Here is a 17,432-nt window from a genome sequence, read left to right as displayed (position 1 = left end):
CTGCCGAGCAGGGGGCCCGCTGTCAGTGACAGCAGGCCACCCCAAAGAGGAGGCAGGGACAGTTCCCAGCTGTCCCTGCCTTCTAAATTGCTGCATACACAGCGCTCAGCGAGCACTGTGTATACAGATCAGGAAGTTCTATGCACTTCCTATCCCGGCCGGTGGTCATGTGACCGCTGGGGCCAGGAGAGTGCAGGAGCAGTCGGGTCTTCTACAGACCTCGATCAGCCCTGCACTGAGGCTGTAGAGCATTGTATTCTGCTGTACAGCCTCTCTGGGGGCTGTATTTCCCCCTTAACTGGGACTACCTAATAAATTAGCCCCTACATAAGAAAATCACTTTAAAAAAAACAAAAAAAAAGAAACTATAGCTATCAGAACATGGAGACATTAAAACATCATTTTCTGTTTCAAAAATGCTATTATTGTGTTAAAGTGAAAGAAATTTGAAAAAGTATACATATTAGGTATCGCCACGTCCATAACAACCAGCTCTATATAATATCACATGACCTAACCCCACAGAAGCTATTTTTTGTCACCTTACATCACAAAAATTGCAACACTGAGCGATAAAAAAAGGCATATGCCCCCCAAAATAGTCTCAATCAAACAGTCACCTCATCCGGCAAAAAATGAGACCTTACCTAAGACAATGAGTCAAAAAATTTAAAAGAAATATGACTCAGACAATGGAGACACTAAAATATGTTTTTTTTTCTTCAAAACTGCTATTATTGGGTTAAAGTGAAATAAATAAAAAAAAGTAGACATATTAGGCTATCGCCACATACATTAAAACCAGCTGTATAAAAATATCGCATGACCTCACCCCTCAGGTAAACACCATAAAAAAATAAAATAAGAAAATCAGTGCCCAAAAAAAACATTTTTTGTCACCTAACATCACATAAAGTGCAACACCAAGCAATCAAAAAGGCATATTCCCCCCCAAAATAGTATCACACTGTAATCTCATCCTGCAATAAATGAGACCTAACTAAGACAATAAAACATCATTGTTTTGTTTAAAAATGCTATTATTGTGTAAAACTTAAATACATAAGAAAAAGTATACATATTAGGTATTGCCATGTCCGTAACGATCTGCACTATAAAAATGCTACATGATCTAATCCCTCAGGTGAACTCTGTAGAAATAAATAAAAACAACCTGAACTCGTACTTAAAAAGTGGGGTTTGGAATTTTTATTTTTTATTTTTAAGAATTGCTTCTACAATTCTAAGCCTTCTAACGTCCCCAAAAAATAAAATGACATTTCCAACATTATGCCAACATAAAGTAGACATATGGGTAATGTTAAGTAATAATTATTTTATGAGGTATCACTTTCTATTTTAAAAGCAGAGCAATTAAAATTTTGAAAATTGCAAATTTTTTCAAAATTTTTTCAATTTTTTTGAATATTTTATAAATAAAGATGAAATATAACAACTCAAATTTACCACTTTCATGAAGTACATTGCGTCACTAGAAAAAAATCTCAGAATTGCTTGGATAAGTAAAAGAGTTCCAAAGTTATTACCACATAACGTGACACATGTCGGATATGCAAAATTAGGCTCTGTCAGGGGGAAATCGCCCGGATGTGAAGTGGTTAAGGATTAAATGAAAAGGATTCCCTCAGTAAAGTAAATGATGGCATTTCTTTAGGATGTGTAGGGGTATTTTTCTGTTGCCTGAGTAAAAACGAGAAAATTACATTTAACATTTCACTTTTTAACATTAACATGATATCTTATTAATGTGTTAAGACTAATGATTAGAGTTGAGCGAATACCTGGATGTTCGAGTTCGAGAAGTTCGGGTTCGGGATCCGAATTCGACCCGAACTTCACCCCGAACCCAAACCCCATTGAAGTCAATGGAGACCCGAACTTTTCGGCACTAAAAAGGCTGTAAAATAGCCCAGGAAAGGGCTAGAGGGCTGCAAAAGGCATTAAAATGTAGGTAAATCCCCTGCAAACAAATGTGGATAGGGAAATGAATTAAAATTAAAATAAAATAAATAAAAATTAACCAATATCATTCGGAGAGAGGTCTCATGGCAGAGAATCAGGCTTCATGTCACCCACCACTGGAACAGGCCACTGTCAGATATTTAGGCCCTGGCACCCAGACAGAGGAGAGAGGTCCCATAGCAGAGACTCAGGCTTCATGTCATAGCAGAGAATCAGGCTTCATGTCATAGCAGAGAATTGTGGGATTTTACTAGTTATACGACGTAAAGTCATGATTTTAGTAAGACACGGAGGCGAGTATTGCTTTTCTCTTTCTTTACTAAAATATAGCAGCAAAACACAGGAAGAGAAAAAAGTGCCCCTGTAACCTAGGCAACCCAATCACCCAATTTTAGAACAGACACGGAGGCTTCGTATTGCAAGTTCAAAGCTGCATGACCACCGCAGAAAACGCATGAGGAGACGGGCGGAAATAGAAATCCCGGAATGTAGATCAGCCGCCCTAAGGATATCCTGCAACCTAGCCCCAGAGGTCAACATAGCAGTGGCTGAAGCGCTGCGTGTGGAATGAGCCGAGAAGGTGGAGGTGTCCACCCCCGCAAGCGAAAGCACCCATTTGACCCAACGAGCCAAAGTGGTGGAAGAAACAGGGGCAAAGGGGGCGCGACAGGCCAGAAAAAGATTCGGACAGGCAGGAGAGCGGTGAGCTCGAGTTCTAACCTCATATTCGCGAAGGCAAGCGACCGGACACAAGTCAGGCCTGGCCGCAAACGCCGGGTAAGAGATAGTACGAGAGGAGGATTTTGTGCGCCTATTAACCAAAAAGGACACCCCCTCGGGCGTAAAAGACCGAGCCGAAATGTCCAGAGCCTGGACGTCGGAAACCCATCTGCACGACACTAAGCACAGCAGGGAGACCAGCTTGGCCGAAAGGTGGCGCAAGGAAAGCTCCGAATTAGAAGGCCAGGACGAGAAAAGTGACAGAACCAATTACATGTCCCAGGTAGAAGAATACTTCAGTTTAGGGGGACGAGATAATCGCGCGCCCTTCAAAAGACGGCACACAAGAGGATGCTGCCCGACCGGGCGACCCCCGAACCCCTGGTGGGAAGAAGAAATGGCAGACCGATAAACATTGATGGTCCGATAAGCCCGGCCCTCCTCAAACAAGGCCGTCAAGAAATTAAGGACGGCTGAAACAGGTGCTGATACGGGATCCAAGTCCCTTCCCATGCACCAACCAGCCCAAGACTTCCAGGCGGAACGGTATGCACGTCTAGTGCCAGGGGCCCAAGCGTTGGCCAGTAGGCGTCTAGTCGAGCCCGGAAGACCCTGGAGTTGACCGGAGATCCAGAGATCCTCCAGGCCAGGAGAGACAGGGATCCCTCCATCAGAAGCGGGTGAAGTTGACCGAGGGGGCCCAACACCAGGTCCGGAAGGGCTGGCAACAACCTGGGGACATCCACCGTCAGCTCGAGGAGCTGAGGGAACCACGCCTGAGATCTCCAAAGCAGGGTCACCAACACTAGTTCGGCCGACTGGTGCCTGACCTGAAGGAGAACTCTGGGAATGAGAGCGAAGGGAGGAAAGGCATACAGGAACTCGCTGGACCAGTCCTGGAGAAACGCATCCACGGCCTCCGCCGCGGGATCCGGCCTCCAGCTGAAGAAACGCGGGAGCTGGGCATTGAGCCGAGACGCAAAAAGGTCGATTGATGGGGGAACCCCAGAGAGAGCAGATACCGCAGAAAACCTCCACGTTGAGCTTCCAATCGCTGGAGTCCGCCCAATGACGAGAGCTCCAATCCGCCTCGGTGTTGTGGAGGCCCGGAAGGTAGTCTGCCCGGACCACCAGATTCTTGGAGAAACAGTAGTTCCAAAAATCTTTCGCCAATCATGCTAGCAAAGCGGAACGAGTGCCGCCCAGGTGATTTACGTACCTCACGGCGGACACGTTGTCCATCCGGAGGCGAATGCAAACATTCACCTTGTCGCACGTGAAACTCCGGATCGCAAAGGACCCGGCTAGCAATTCCAGGGCATTAATATGCAGGTTGGATTCCTCCAGGGACCAAAGACCCCCCGTGGACACCCCCTCGCAGGGGGCACCCCAACCGAGAAGGCTGGCATCGGAGTCTACCGTGAACGCCGGACGAGAACTGAAAATGGCCCTGCCGTTCCAGGCCGACAGGTTGTGAATCCACCAGGAGAGCTCGTCCTGAGTCTCGGCATCCAACGAGACGACATCCGCATAAGAGGCACCCCCCCGAAGGTGGGCGATCTTCAAGCGTTGAAGAGCCAGATAGTGGAGGGGTGCGGGAAAAACCGCCTGTATGGATGCTGAAAGGAGGCCAATTATGCGGGCCAACTGTCGCAGGGAAACCTGGGGGCGCCGTAAAGTTTGTTGCAACTCCTTGCGAATGGCGCGCACCTTCTGCAACGGGAGGCTGAGAAATTCGGACTCCGAATCCACCAGGAAACCCAGGAACTCCATGCGTCTGGATGGTAACAGGCAAGACTTCTCCCAATTGATCAGGAACCCCAACTGTGAAAGGAGATCTGTCGCCCAACGAAGGTGAGACAGGAGCAAGTCCCTGCTCCGGGCCATTAGCAGGAAGTCGTCCAAATACACAATGAGACGGACACCCCTGGCCCGAAGCCAGGCCACAACCGGCCGCAGGAGTTTGGTAAAACCCCAAGGGGCGGAGGAGAGACCAAAGGGCAGACAAGTAAAGCGCCAGGTCTCCCCGTTCCAGAGAAACCTGAGAAGGTCTCGGGAGAGAGGCGCAACCGGGACTGTAAGATACGCGTCTTGGAGGTCCAGTTTGACCATCCAATCCCCCGGCAGAACAAGGTCCCTCAGGAGGTGGATGCCCTCCATTTTGAAATGTCTGTAGCGCACAAGGGTGTTCAGGGCTCGGAGGTTGATAACCGGACGCATCTGACCTCCCTTTTTCTCCACCAGAAAAATATTGCTTACTACTCCCGAGGAGGAGGCGAGCGCAGGTTCCACGGCTCCTTTCCTGTAAAGGGTAGAGAGCTCTTCCTGGACCAAGGCGCGGGCCGTCGCGGCAAGACTTAGCGGATGGGGGCGCGGGATGCGGTCCAGTGAGGAAACTAATTCTATCTGGAAGCCCAGGACAGTTGACAGGACCCAGCTGTCCGATGTAATGGCCTGCCAAGCAGGGAAAAAATGATGGAGTCTGCCCCCTACAGGTGGATTGAAAGAAACACGAGGAAGCGGCAATCTTACCATACGGGCGTCTTGATCCGGGAGTGCCTCTGAAGCTTCTGGAGCACCAAGGTCTTCTACGGGAAGGGAAGAACGGGGTTGGTTGGCGCGAGTCCTGGTAGGAGGGACCCTGGTAACCCGTTGGCTGGGAGAAGGAGCCTCGGCCCCCGGTACGGGGCCTGATAGGATGAACGGCCGGACAGGCGGCCCCTGACACTGCCGGCCCTGGAAGAGACCCGTCCCTGAAACACCTTCCTCATGGAGGACTGCGCCTTATCCAAGGCCGTGAAGGCACCTACATAACGACCCAGGTCCTTTATAAAAGAGTCTCCGAATAAGAGGCCCTGGGCGTCTTTGCCCGGCTCAGTGAGGGCGAGATGAGCCAATTTAGGCTCAATTTTAAAGAGTATGGCCTTGCGCCTTTCTATGGAGAGCGAGGTATTGACGCTACCCGCAATACATATCGCCCGCTGCACCCAACCTCGGAGATCTTCCGGGTCCACCTGCCTATTCTCGGCCCGAGCGGACTCCGCCAAGTCAAATAACTTAGCCAGGGGCCCAAAGATATCGAGCAGTTTGTCCTGGCAAGCCTTCAATGCAGAATCCAGACCTTTACGGGGATTCCAGGCAAGTTTCGCAAGAAATTGCGTCATTTTGGGGTCAACGGTGGGGGTGTCACACACCTTATTAGGGATGATAGGCCTGGGACACTCAGCCTTAAGTTTATTACGCGCCGCTTTGCTAAGCGGGCGACGGACCCAATTTTCCAGGTAACTGGAAACATGCTCTGCAGGGAGCCATTCCGCCGACCTGGGATGATGTAAGGCGTCAGGGTCAAAAAGCGGGTCTCCATAAGGGTCTAGAAGCGCACCTTCCTGAGCAACCGGAAGGGTGCACGATGCGCCAGACGGTCGTGCGGTTAGGGGCGAGGGATCCGACGGACCCGGGCCCTCCGTGTCTGTAGCGTCCCCAGACTCAAGAACGTACTCATCCTCAGCCTCCTCACTAGACCCGATTTCTGAGTTGGAGTCGCTCTCAAATTGCGCTCTGGCGCATTTCCACTGCCGCGCCCGTTCTGCCTGGCGTGGTAAGGCTCTTTTGGGTGTCAGTGGCACGCTATCCTGTGGGTGAGACGAGTCACCAGTCAAAGGGATTCTGGAGGCCTGAGTATCTAGTTGGACTTCGCACATGGAGGTGGATGGGGAGGGATCAGGGTTCGTCACTTGTTGTGCGACATGCGCGTCACCGGAGTAGGTCCGGAGCGCTTGGGATAAGGTGTGAGAGATGGTGGCCGACATAGAGCCCATAGCCGAGGCAATGGCCTCCGCTACTGCTTTTTGGAGCAAGGATGCGGCATCAGGGGCCGGATCCATATGAGAGGGAGATGCGGTAGGCACCCCAGAAGGGGGAATGATCGGGGTAACCGGAGGAGCAGTGTCCCCAGGAGAAGGGGGGTTAACCGCCGGGGAGGACATAATAGAGGGTCCTAATGTGGCCACTTAACTAGAAGATGCAGAAAAAACCTTAAACTAGCAGGAGCCGGGTCCTCAGGGCACAGCAGGTCGCAGGCGACTGGCGAAAATGGCCGCAGAAGTCACGCGAGAGGACGGGGCAGCGGGAGGCGGGCACGGCCGAAATCTCGCGATACTTCCGGCGCAAGTGCCGGAGCCTTTCGCGAGTCCACAAGATGGGGCAGGGAGACGGCCGCAGTGGATACCGAGATAGACAGGGGCCTACAGGTAACGAAATAAAGAATCCCCACTGGCGAAACAACGCACAGGGGGACACAGACCAGCAAGGGAAGGAAATTGCGTTCCCTGTGGAGAAAATATTTTATATATATAACAATCAAATACAACACACATATATCAGATACTCATCTTCCTGTGAGCAGCAAGAAAGAGGAGGACTGTGGGTTGGAGCTGACTCTTATACCGGCTAGTCCGGGGGAGTGGCTGGTTGCCTAGGTTACAGGGGCACTTTTTTCTCTTGCTGTGTTTTGCTGCTATATTTTAGTAAAGAAAGAGAAAAGCAATATGAAGCCTCCGTGTCTGTTCTAAAATCAGGTTTCACGTCACCCAACACTGGAACAGGCCATTGTCAGATATTTAGGCCCCGGCACCCGAACAGAGGAGAGAGGTCCCATAGCAGAGAATCAGGCTTCAAGTCATATCAGAGAATAAGACTTCATGTCATAGCAGAGAATCAGGCTTCATGTCATAGCAGAGAATCAGGCTTCACGTCACCCAAAACTGGAACAGGCCATTGTCAGATATTTAGGCCCGGCACCCAGACAGAAGAGAGAGGTCCCATAGCAGAGAATCAGGCTTCATGTCATAGCAGAGAATCAGGCTTCAAGTCATAGCAGAGAATCAGGATTCAAGTCATAGCAGAGAATCAGGCTTCATGTCATAGCAGAGAATCAGGCTTCATGTCATAGCAGAAAATCAAGCTTCACGTCACCCACCACTGGAACAGGCCATTGTCAGATATTTAGGCCCCGGCACCCAGACAGAGGAGAAAGGACCCATAGCAGAGAATCAGGCTTCATGTCATAGCAGAGAATGAGGCTTCACGTCACTCACCACTGGAACAGGCCATTGTCAAATATTTAGGCCCCGGCACCCAGACAGAGGAGAGAGATCCCATAGCAGAGAATCAGGCTTCATGTCATAGCAGAGAATCAGGCTTCACGTCACAAAACACTGGAACAGGCCATTGTCAGATATTTGGGCCCCGGCACCCGAACAGAGGAGAGAGGTCCCATAGCAGAGAATCAGGCTTCAAGTCATAGCAGAGAATCAGGCTTCATGTCATAGCAGAGAATCAGGCTTCAAGTCATAGCAGAGAATCAGGCTTCATGTCATAGCAGAGAATCAGGCTTCACGTCACCCACCACTGGAACAGGCCATTGTCAGATATTTAGGCCCTGGCACCCAGACAGAGGAGAGAGGTCCCATAGCAGAGAATTAGGCTTCATGTCATAGCAGAGAATCAGGCTTAATGTCACCCAACACTGGAACAGGCCACTGTCAGATATTTTTAGGCCCCGGCACCCAGACAGAGGAGAGGTTCATTCAAATTTAAGTTGCCCCACAATATAATGGTAAAATGAAAATAAAAAGAGGATTGAATGAGGAAGTGCCCTGGAGTAGAATAATATATGGTTAAGGGGAGGTAGTTATAAATGTCTAATCTGCACAAGGGATGGACAGGTCCTGAGGGATCCATGCCTGGTTCATTTTTATGAACGTCAGCTTGTCCACATTGGCTGTAGACAGGCAGCTGCGTTTGTCTGTAATGACGCCCCCTGCCGTGCTGAATACACGTTCAGACAAAATGGCGGGCACGCCAGCACCTCCAAGGCATAAAAGGATAGCTCTCAATTTGGAGACCCAGAAGTTGAATGGGGCCGAACCATCAGTCAGTACGTGGAGGGGTGTGCACATGTACTGTTCCACCATGTTAGTGAAATGTTGCCTCCTGCTAATACGTTCCGTATCAGGTGGTGGTGCAGTTAGCTGTGGCGTGTTGACAAAACTTTTCCACATCTCTGCCATGCTAACCCTGCCCTCAGAGGAGCTGGCCGTGGCGACTTCTTGCTCCTCCTCTGCCTTGGCCTTGGACTTCCACTTGTTCCCCTGTGACATTTGGGAATGCTCTCAGTAGCGCGTCTACCAATGTGCGCTTGTACTCGCGCATCTTCCTATCACACTCCAGTGCAGTAAGTAAGGTGGGCACATTGTCTTTGTACCGGGGATCCAGCAGGGTGGCAACCCAGTAGTCCGCACACATTAAAATGTGGGCAACTCTGCTGTCGTTGCGCAGGCACTGCAGCATGTAGTCGCTCATGTGTGCCAGGCTGCCCAGAGGTAAGGACAAGCTGTCCTCTGTGGGAGGCGTATCGTCATCGTCCTGCGTTTCCCCCCAGCACGCACCAGTGATGGGCCCGAGCTGCGTTGGGTGCCACCCCGCTGTGACCATGCTTCATCCTCATCCTCCTCCACCTCCTCCTCATCCTCGTCCTCCTCGTCCTCCAATAGTGGGCCCTGGCTGGCCACATTTGTACCTGGCCTCTGCTGTTGCAAAAAACCTCCCTCTGAGTCACTTCGAAGAGACTGGCCTGAAAGTGCTAAAAATGACCCCTCTTCCTCCTCCTCCTCCTGGGCCACCTCCTCTTCCATCATCGCCCTAAGTGTTTTCTAAAGGAGACATAGAAGTGGTATTGTAACGCTGATAACGGCGTCATCGCCACTGGCCATGTTGGTGGAGTACTCGAAACAGCGCAACAGGGCACACAGGTCTCGCATAGAGGCCCAGTCATTGGTGGTGAAGTGGTGCTGTTCCGCAGTGCGACTGACGTGCGTGCTGCAGCTGAAACTCCACTATGGCCTGCTGCTGTCGCACAGTCTGTCCAGCATGTGCAAGGTGGAGTTCCGCCTGGTGGGCACGTCGCATATGAGGCGGTGAGCGGGAAGGCCGAAGTTACACTGTAGAGCAGACAGGCGAGCAGCGACAGGATGTGCACACCGGAAGCGCGAACAGACGGCCCGCACTTTATGCAGCAGCTCTGAAATGTTGGGGTAGTTGTAAATAAACTTCTGCACCACCAAATTCAGCACATGCGCCAGGCAAAGGATGTGCGTCAAACCGGCAAGTCCCAGAGCTGCAACGAGATTTCGCCCATTATCGCACACCACCAGGCCGGGCTTGAGGCTCACCGGCAGCAACCACTCGTCGGTCTGTTGTTCCATACCCCGCCACAACTCCTGTGCGGTGTGGGGCCTGTCCCCCAAACATTTGAGTTTCAGAATGGCCTGCTGACGTTTACCCCGGGCTGTGCTGAAGTTGGTGGTGAAGGTGTGTGGCTGACTGGATGAGCAGGTGGAAGAAGAGGAGGAGGAAGCCGAGTAGGAGGAGGAGGAAACAGGAGGCAAAGAATGTTGCCCTGCGATCCTTGGCGGCGGAAGGACGTGCGCCCAATAGCTCTCCGCCTGGGGCCCAGCCGTCACTACATTTACCCAGTGTGCAGTTAGGGAGATATAGCGTCCCTGGCCGTGCTCACTGGTCCACGTATCTGTGGTTAGATGGGCCTTGCCACAGATGGCGTTGCGCAGTGAACACTTGATTTTATCGGATACTTGGTTGTACAGGGAAGGCACGGCTCTCTTGGAGAAGTAGTGGAGGCTGGGAACAACATACTGTGGGACAGCAAGCGACATGAGCTGTTTGAAGCTGTCTGTGTCCACCAGCCTGAATGACAGCATTTCATAGGCCAGTAGTTTAGAAATGCTGGCATTCAGGGCCAGGGATCGAGGGTGGCTAGGTGGGAATTTACGCTTTCTCTCAAATGTTTGTGAGATGGAGAGCTGAACGCTGCCGTGTCACATGGTTGAGATGCCTGGTGACGGAGGTGGTGGTGTTGGTGGTACATCCCCTGTTTGCTGGGCGGCAGGTGCCAACGTTCCTCCAGAGGCGGAGGAAGAGGCCGAGGTGGCAGCAACAGAAGAGGCCGAGGCGGCAGCAGCAGAAGGGGTAGCAGGGGGAGCCTGAGTGAGTTCCTTGTTTTTAAGGTGTTTACTCCACTGCAGTTCATGCTTTGCATGCAGGTGCCTGGTCATGCAGGTTGTGCTAAGGTTCAGAACGTTAATGCCTCGCTTCAGGCTCTGATGGCACAGCGTGCAAACCACTCGGGTATTGTGTTCAGCACATTGTTTGAAGAAGTGCCATGACAGGGAACTCCTTGAAGCTGCCTTTGGGGTGCTCGGTCCCAGGTGGCAGCGGTCAGTAGCAGACGGAGTCTCTTGGCGGCCGGTGTTCTGCTTTTGCCCACTGCTCCCTCTTTTGCTACGCTGTTGGCTCGGTCTCACCACTGCCTCTTCCTCCGAACTGTGAAAGTCAGTGGCACGACCTTCATTCCATGTGGGGTCTAGGACCTCATCGTCCCCTGCATCGTCTTCCACCCAGTCATCCTCCCTGACCTCCTGTTCAGTCTGCACACTGCAGAAAGACGCAGCAGTTGGCACCTGTGTTTCGTCATCATCAGAGACTTGCTGAGGTGGTATTCCCATGTCATCATCATCAGGAATCATAAGTGGTTGTGCGTCAGTGCATTCTATGTCTTCCACCGCTGGGGAAGGGCTAGGTTGATGCCTATGGGAAACCCTGCCAGCAGAGTCTTTAAACAGCATAAGAGACTGCTGCATAACTTGAGGCTCAGACAGTTTCCCTGATATGCATGGGGGTGATGTGACAGACTGATGGGTTTGGTTTTCAGGCGCCATCTGTGCTCTTTCTGCAGGAGACTGGTTGGGAGATAATGTGAACGTGCTGGATCCACTGTCGGCCACCCAATTGACTAATGCCTGTACCTGCTCAGGCCTTACCATCCTTAGAACGGCATTGGGCCCCACCAAATATCGCTGTAAATTCTGGCGGCTACTGGAACCTGAGGTTGTTGGTTCACTAGGACGTGTGGCTGTGGCAGAACGGCCACGTCCTCTCCCAGCACCAGAGGGTCCACTAACACCACCACGACCATGTCCGCGTCCGCGTCCCTTACTAGATGTTTTCCTCATTGTTACCATTCACCACAATAATAAAAAAATTATTTGGCCCAATGTATTGAATTCAAATTCAGGCCTTTTTTTACAGGCACCTAACACTATCTGGCTATCTATTTAGGTACCGTATTACACTAATACAGGCACAACAGTAACAACAGATTTGGGTATTGTATTTCAACCCAGAACAAAAACTGTGCTTTGACGGACAATAAATAACTTGACCAGCCACAGCAATAACCACAGATTTAGCTGAATATAAATTGTAGGCCTAGTATTTAGGCCCTGGATGACAGGTATACGTTTACGGACAGAATTAGACTTGGAAATGCACGGTAGCGTGTGAAGTTATTGAGGATGACCCTATCAGCACCTTCAATGTAATATACCCTTTTATGGATAGATTTAAAGTTGGCCTGATACAGCAGAAACCACTGATTTAGGGAATTGCTAAGTTGGGAATTGTATTTCAACCCAGAACAAAAACTGTGCTTTGACGGACACTAAATAGCTTGACCAGCCACAGCAATAACCACAGATTTAGCTGAATATAAATTGTAGGCCTATTATTTAGGTGCTGGATGACAGGTATACGTTTACGGACAAAATTAGACTTGGAAATGCACGGTAGCGTGTGAAGTTATTGAGGATGACCCTATCCGCACCTTCAATCTAATATACCCTTTTATGGATAGATTTAAACTTGGCCCGATACAGCAGAAACCACTGATTTAGGGAATTGCTAAGTTGGGAATTGTATTACAATTGGCTAGCCACAGCTGAAACACCAGATTTAGGGTACTCCTATTTTGGCAATTGTATTTCACCCCTCAATAAAATAGCAAGCACAGCCAAGCACCTGATGAAGGATATAGCAACAAAAAAAACACACTATTGATGGTTAAATGTATTTGGTGGAAGCTTGTGCTGGCGCACCACAAGACGCAAAATGGCTGCCAATCACCCCAGAAAAAAGTGACAGAAAAACACTCTGGGCAGCCTAAAAACCGTGAGCAATTAAATAGCAGCAGTTGAATGATCCACAGCTGTAGATCGATCACTTCATTAAGTGTTTTTGCTGAGTAAATCCCTGCCTAATCTCTCCCTAACAGCAGCAGCTGCATCTTCTCCCTACAGTGATCAGAGCAGAGTGACGTGCGGCGCTACGTGACTCCAGCTTAAATAGAGGCTGGGTCACATGCTGCACTGGCCAATCACAGCCATGCCAATAGTAGGCATGGCTGTGATGGCCTCTTGGGGCAAGTAGTATGACGCTTGTTGATTGGCTGCTTTGCAGCCTTTCAAAAAGCGCCAAGAAAGCGCCGAACACCGAAACCGAACCCGAACCCGGACTTTTACGAAAATGTTCGGGTTCAGGTCCGTGTCACGGACACCCCAAAATTCGGTACGAACCCGAACTATACAGTTCGGGTTCGCTCATCCCTACTAATGATCTTTCCACCACGGTCAAAAAAACTATGACTATATTTCAGTTGGGCTGAGCACAATAGTTTATTTGGAGTCTGGAAAGAGAACAGTGCATTCTTCATAATTATGGTTGTCCCAGAAGTTTGACCTAACTGATAATATATTGATAACACTTTTCATCATACAAGCCACTTTCAGGGCTTGAAACTGCTTCTCTATTGTCAAAATTTTGTCTTTCCTTGGCAATAAACAATTGAAACCTTGACTTAAAATAATGATGACGAGGCATTCTCCTTAAGCCTCATGCACAAGGCCGTGCCGTTTTTTTGCAGTCCACAAACCGCGGATCCCCAAAAAACGGAAGCCGCCCGTGTTGCCTTCCGCAATTTGCAGAACGGAACGGGTGCCGGCAGTATAAATGCCTTTTTTTTTTTATGTGGCTGCGAAACGGAGCCACGGATGCGGCCTTTTTGCGGCCCCATTGAAGTGAATGGGTCCGCATCTGAGCCGCCAAAATGGCGGCTTGGATGCGGACCCAAACAATGGTCGTGTGCATGAGGCATTAAAGGAAATTGAGGAGAGAAATGTTGATGGCCTAGCCCACTAATAAGTATAGAGAGTGTACAATGCTCACTGGTGAAGGGGGTAGTCCTGTAATACTAGCCACTATTACTGTTATAGACAAGTTTGCCTGTAAAAACAAATAAGATATGTGTCTTTCAAAAATCAAAGGCCCTTCCTTCGGATGATCAATAGGGTCCTAGGACATCCCCCTCCCCCACAATAACCCTATGGGGAAAAAAAAAACATTAAAGCTCTGTTCACATATAGGACTTTGAGGCAAAAAAATCCAATGGAGAGTTGCAGGATAATATGTAGGCCAGGCTTCTAATTTCTGCCATGGTTGTTTGATTTGCTGTAAATCTATACTTGCATTAGCATTTCTAATCTGTGTGTGGCAATCTGCTAGATTTTTGCATCAGCATTTGCCTCAATAGGCAGTCTGTCACTTATTTTTTTTTCCCCACAGTGCATGGAAAATCTACATTACCTGAACATCACAACAGGTTTCCCATTAATTTCATTGGGAAATAGTTTGTGGGTGGCTGATATGTGCATGAAAGCACTTCCCGTGAACATAAAATGCTTGGTTCATTACAGAATTCAGTATTTTGATTCTTTTCAAAGTGTTTTATTGAGCTTACAGTTATTTTGTTCTTGAAAAGTCAACAGGACTTCAAAATTTGCATTCCAAAGTTTTACATGTTTTTAATGAAGTTATTAAAAAGCAAATTATAACAATTTATCTTACTAAACATGAAGAGAGACTAGGATGTACTGGTGGTAGAAAAAAAAACTAAATCTATGATTGCAGGAGTAATTAAAAAATAAAAAATAAAAGATAGCAGAGCAGCGGCTCGGTGTCTAGCACTGTTGCCTTTGTTTAACTTTCTAATTTGATAGTTTTTCTTACAATTAGGTATACATACATAGCAAAAGTTATGCTTCTGTACAATTCAAAGGAGATACAATTGGGCATGAGGGCATACAGATTCTGTATGGTATCCTGCTGCAAATTTGCCCACAGATACTACCCGTAGATTCTGCACTCTTGTAGGTTGCTGAAGCTGGCACCCTAGATGGTCTCGTTAATGCTAAATTGGTGATAAATTTGGTGACCAGGCAGGCCAAGGGAGTGTTGCAATCTGGCAGAGACATTACTAGGAAATCTTTGGTGTGTGCGGGTAAGCACTATCTTGCTGAAAAATGCCAACTAGAAAGTCTGCCATGAGAGGCAACACATGTGGATGCAGGATAGCCTGCATATATTGCTGAACTGTTACTGTCCCTTGTATCACTACTATGGGTGACCAACTGTCTTATGTAGTTGCTCCCCAGATCATCACACCAGCAGTTGGAGCAGTGTGTTGCAAAGCCAGGATTGAAGCGCAAACCACCACGCATCCGTTCCTGAACCCAACTGCCATGAAATCCCAAACAGAGCCTGGATTCATTGCTAAAGATCATAAAGTTCCAGTCCATCCACTGTGATGCCAAATTTCCTTCTGCTAAACACCTGAAAATGGTCCAGGCAGAGACAGGGATGTACAATGAAGGTGCCACCTGTTTCTGGATGGTGGGTAACAAAACAGTTGGAACTGCTCATGATCATCAGATCCTCTCTATTGGTAGTCTGTTTGGGCTGTCTGGAACCTCTTCACTATGTTTCCAGTCTGTACGTAACCACTGCTCCCAGCACTTCCTAACAGCTAGATCAGCACGGCCTAGAGGGTGAGCAATTCATTGAAATGACCATCCTCCTTCTTTCAGTTCAATGGTACGCCTCCTCTCAAAGTGTATCAACTGGGCAAAATCTCTTTGAGTGCATCAGAAGGCTTATATAACAGTCAACAATCTCTACCAAGAGGTACACTATCCAAAAGTAGCCTCTAAGAGCCTTTTTTATTAGGCAGTGGCAGAAGCATTTTTACACCCTCTTGTGGCAAGACCCTGTGTCTAATCAGACCACACCTATAATTTACAGATTTGCCTGAGACATAAGTGCAGGCTGAGTTTTGCAGCAATCTAATATTTCTATCCGGGTGCATTATTTTTGAGTGTACATTTTCAGATCTGTCCTGGATATCTGAGTTAAATAAAAACTCACCCCTGTGCATGTGGTTAAAGAAATTAAATAAATGATACCCTCTTTCTTCCCTTTCTTCCAGCGCAAAACTCCAGTCCTCTCCTCTGCTGTTTGTTTTCCTGCCTGCCGCAGTGACATCCTGTGGACTACTCAGACCAGTGATTGGGTGAGGAGGTGACTGCACTATGGAGGACTGGAGCACAGTGCTGCAAGTGGAAGGGAGGCTAGGTTTCTTATGTTATTTTACCACATTTACAGGGTCTGGATGAGGTTTTGTTTAACCCGGACAACCCCATTAGACATGGCAAGAAAATTTAACAAATTAATTTCCATTCAAATTTGAATTTGTCCAATTGAAATGAGAAATTACATAAAAATAAATTCACCAAATATTTTATCTGCCATTTGAAACCTTTTTATTTTCTGATTGTAGATGTTTTATTTATTTATTATTTCCTGGATATTATTATGGGGGTTGCCATCTTGCTTGAGCTGTTCTTAACAGCATTTACAAAGCATTAAGAAAATGTGCTTTATGGAGCCCCATGGGCCATAGACACAATGGTCAGGAGGTGACCCTATTGACTTACATAGTAACATAGTTTATAAAGCTGAAAAAAGAAATCTGGCCATCCAGTTCAGCCTGTTATCCTTAAAGTTGATCCAGAGGACTTTCATGGGAAAGTTTTCTATGCATTATCTGTGACCTGTGCAGAGGTCATTGTACAAGGTAAGAATAGATAAGCTCTGACAATCACCTATGATGAATCCTGTCTTATCAATACACAGAGATAATATAATTACTGGCAGGACTAGAATGAGTTAACTGAAGTAAAGTGACCTGTACAAGCCAAAAAGTGGGGGCAATTATTAGACATAATGGTTAGAGATAAGCAAAATTTTTGCGGTGAATCGGGTTAAAAAACAGCTTTTTATGGGCTGCAGAGAGCCTTAATAGGGGTGTAGAAAACTGTGTCTTGCAGTAACACACATAGGGAGTCTGCATTGATAGTGAAATAATACTGTGAGGACAAGCACATGACAGGCTTCGCTATTAGAATCACTGCACACTTTACTTATTTGGGCAGTCATGGGGCCAACACTGACCAAATAACTCAAGTATGAACTCAGCCTTACAGGTCGATGTTAGCTGATTCCACATAGATGTCTACAGAACCTGTTCTATTAAACGCGTATATAAGTAGAGCCCCCCCCCCCCCGCACAGAGTGGAGAGGGTGTCAGCAGTAGGTTTGTGTTGACGTCAATGATTAATTTGCCCTTCCTCTGTTTCATCAGAACAACAACCCACAAAAAACGGATCCTGTCTGTGGAGCATGCGCCTTCACTCGGTCAATATTCGCTCAATAATCCATCAGTATTGCTAATGCCAAAAAAAAAACAGGAGTGGATGTAAAACACGTGAATGCAATATTTGCTTGTGTTTTGTACTCACTCCTGCTTTTGGCTACCAAACCATTAGCCAATTCTGATGGGATCATACATGCCTTACAGCTGCTACACAGAGCAGCTTCCTTTTGACTAGTGTTGAGCAAGTATGCTTGGCCAAATACTGCGTGTG

Source organism: Bufo gargarizans, chromosome 1, assembly GCF_014858855.1.
Source record: "Bufo gargarizans isolate SCDJY-AF-19 chromosome 1, ASM1485885v1, whole genome shotgun sequence".
Taxonomy (NCBI): domain Eukaryota; kingdom Metazoa; phylum Chordata; class Amphibia; order Anura; family Bufonidae; genus Bufo; species Bufo gargarizans.
This window is presented reverse-complemented; position numbering follows the sequence as displayed.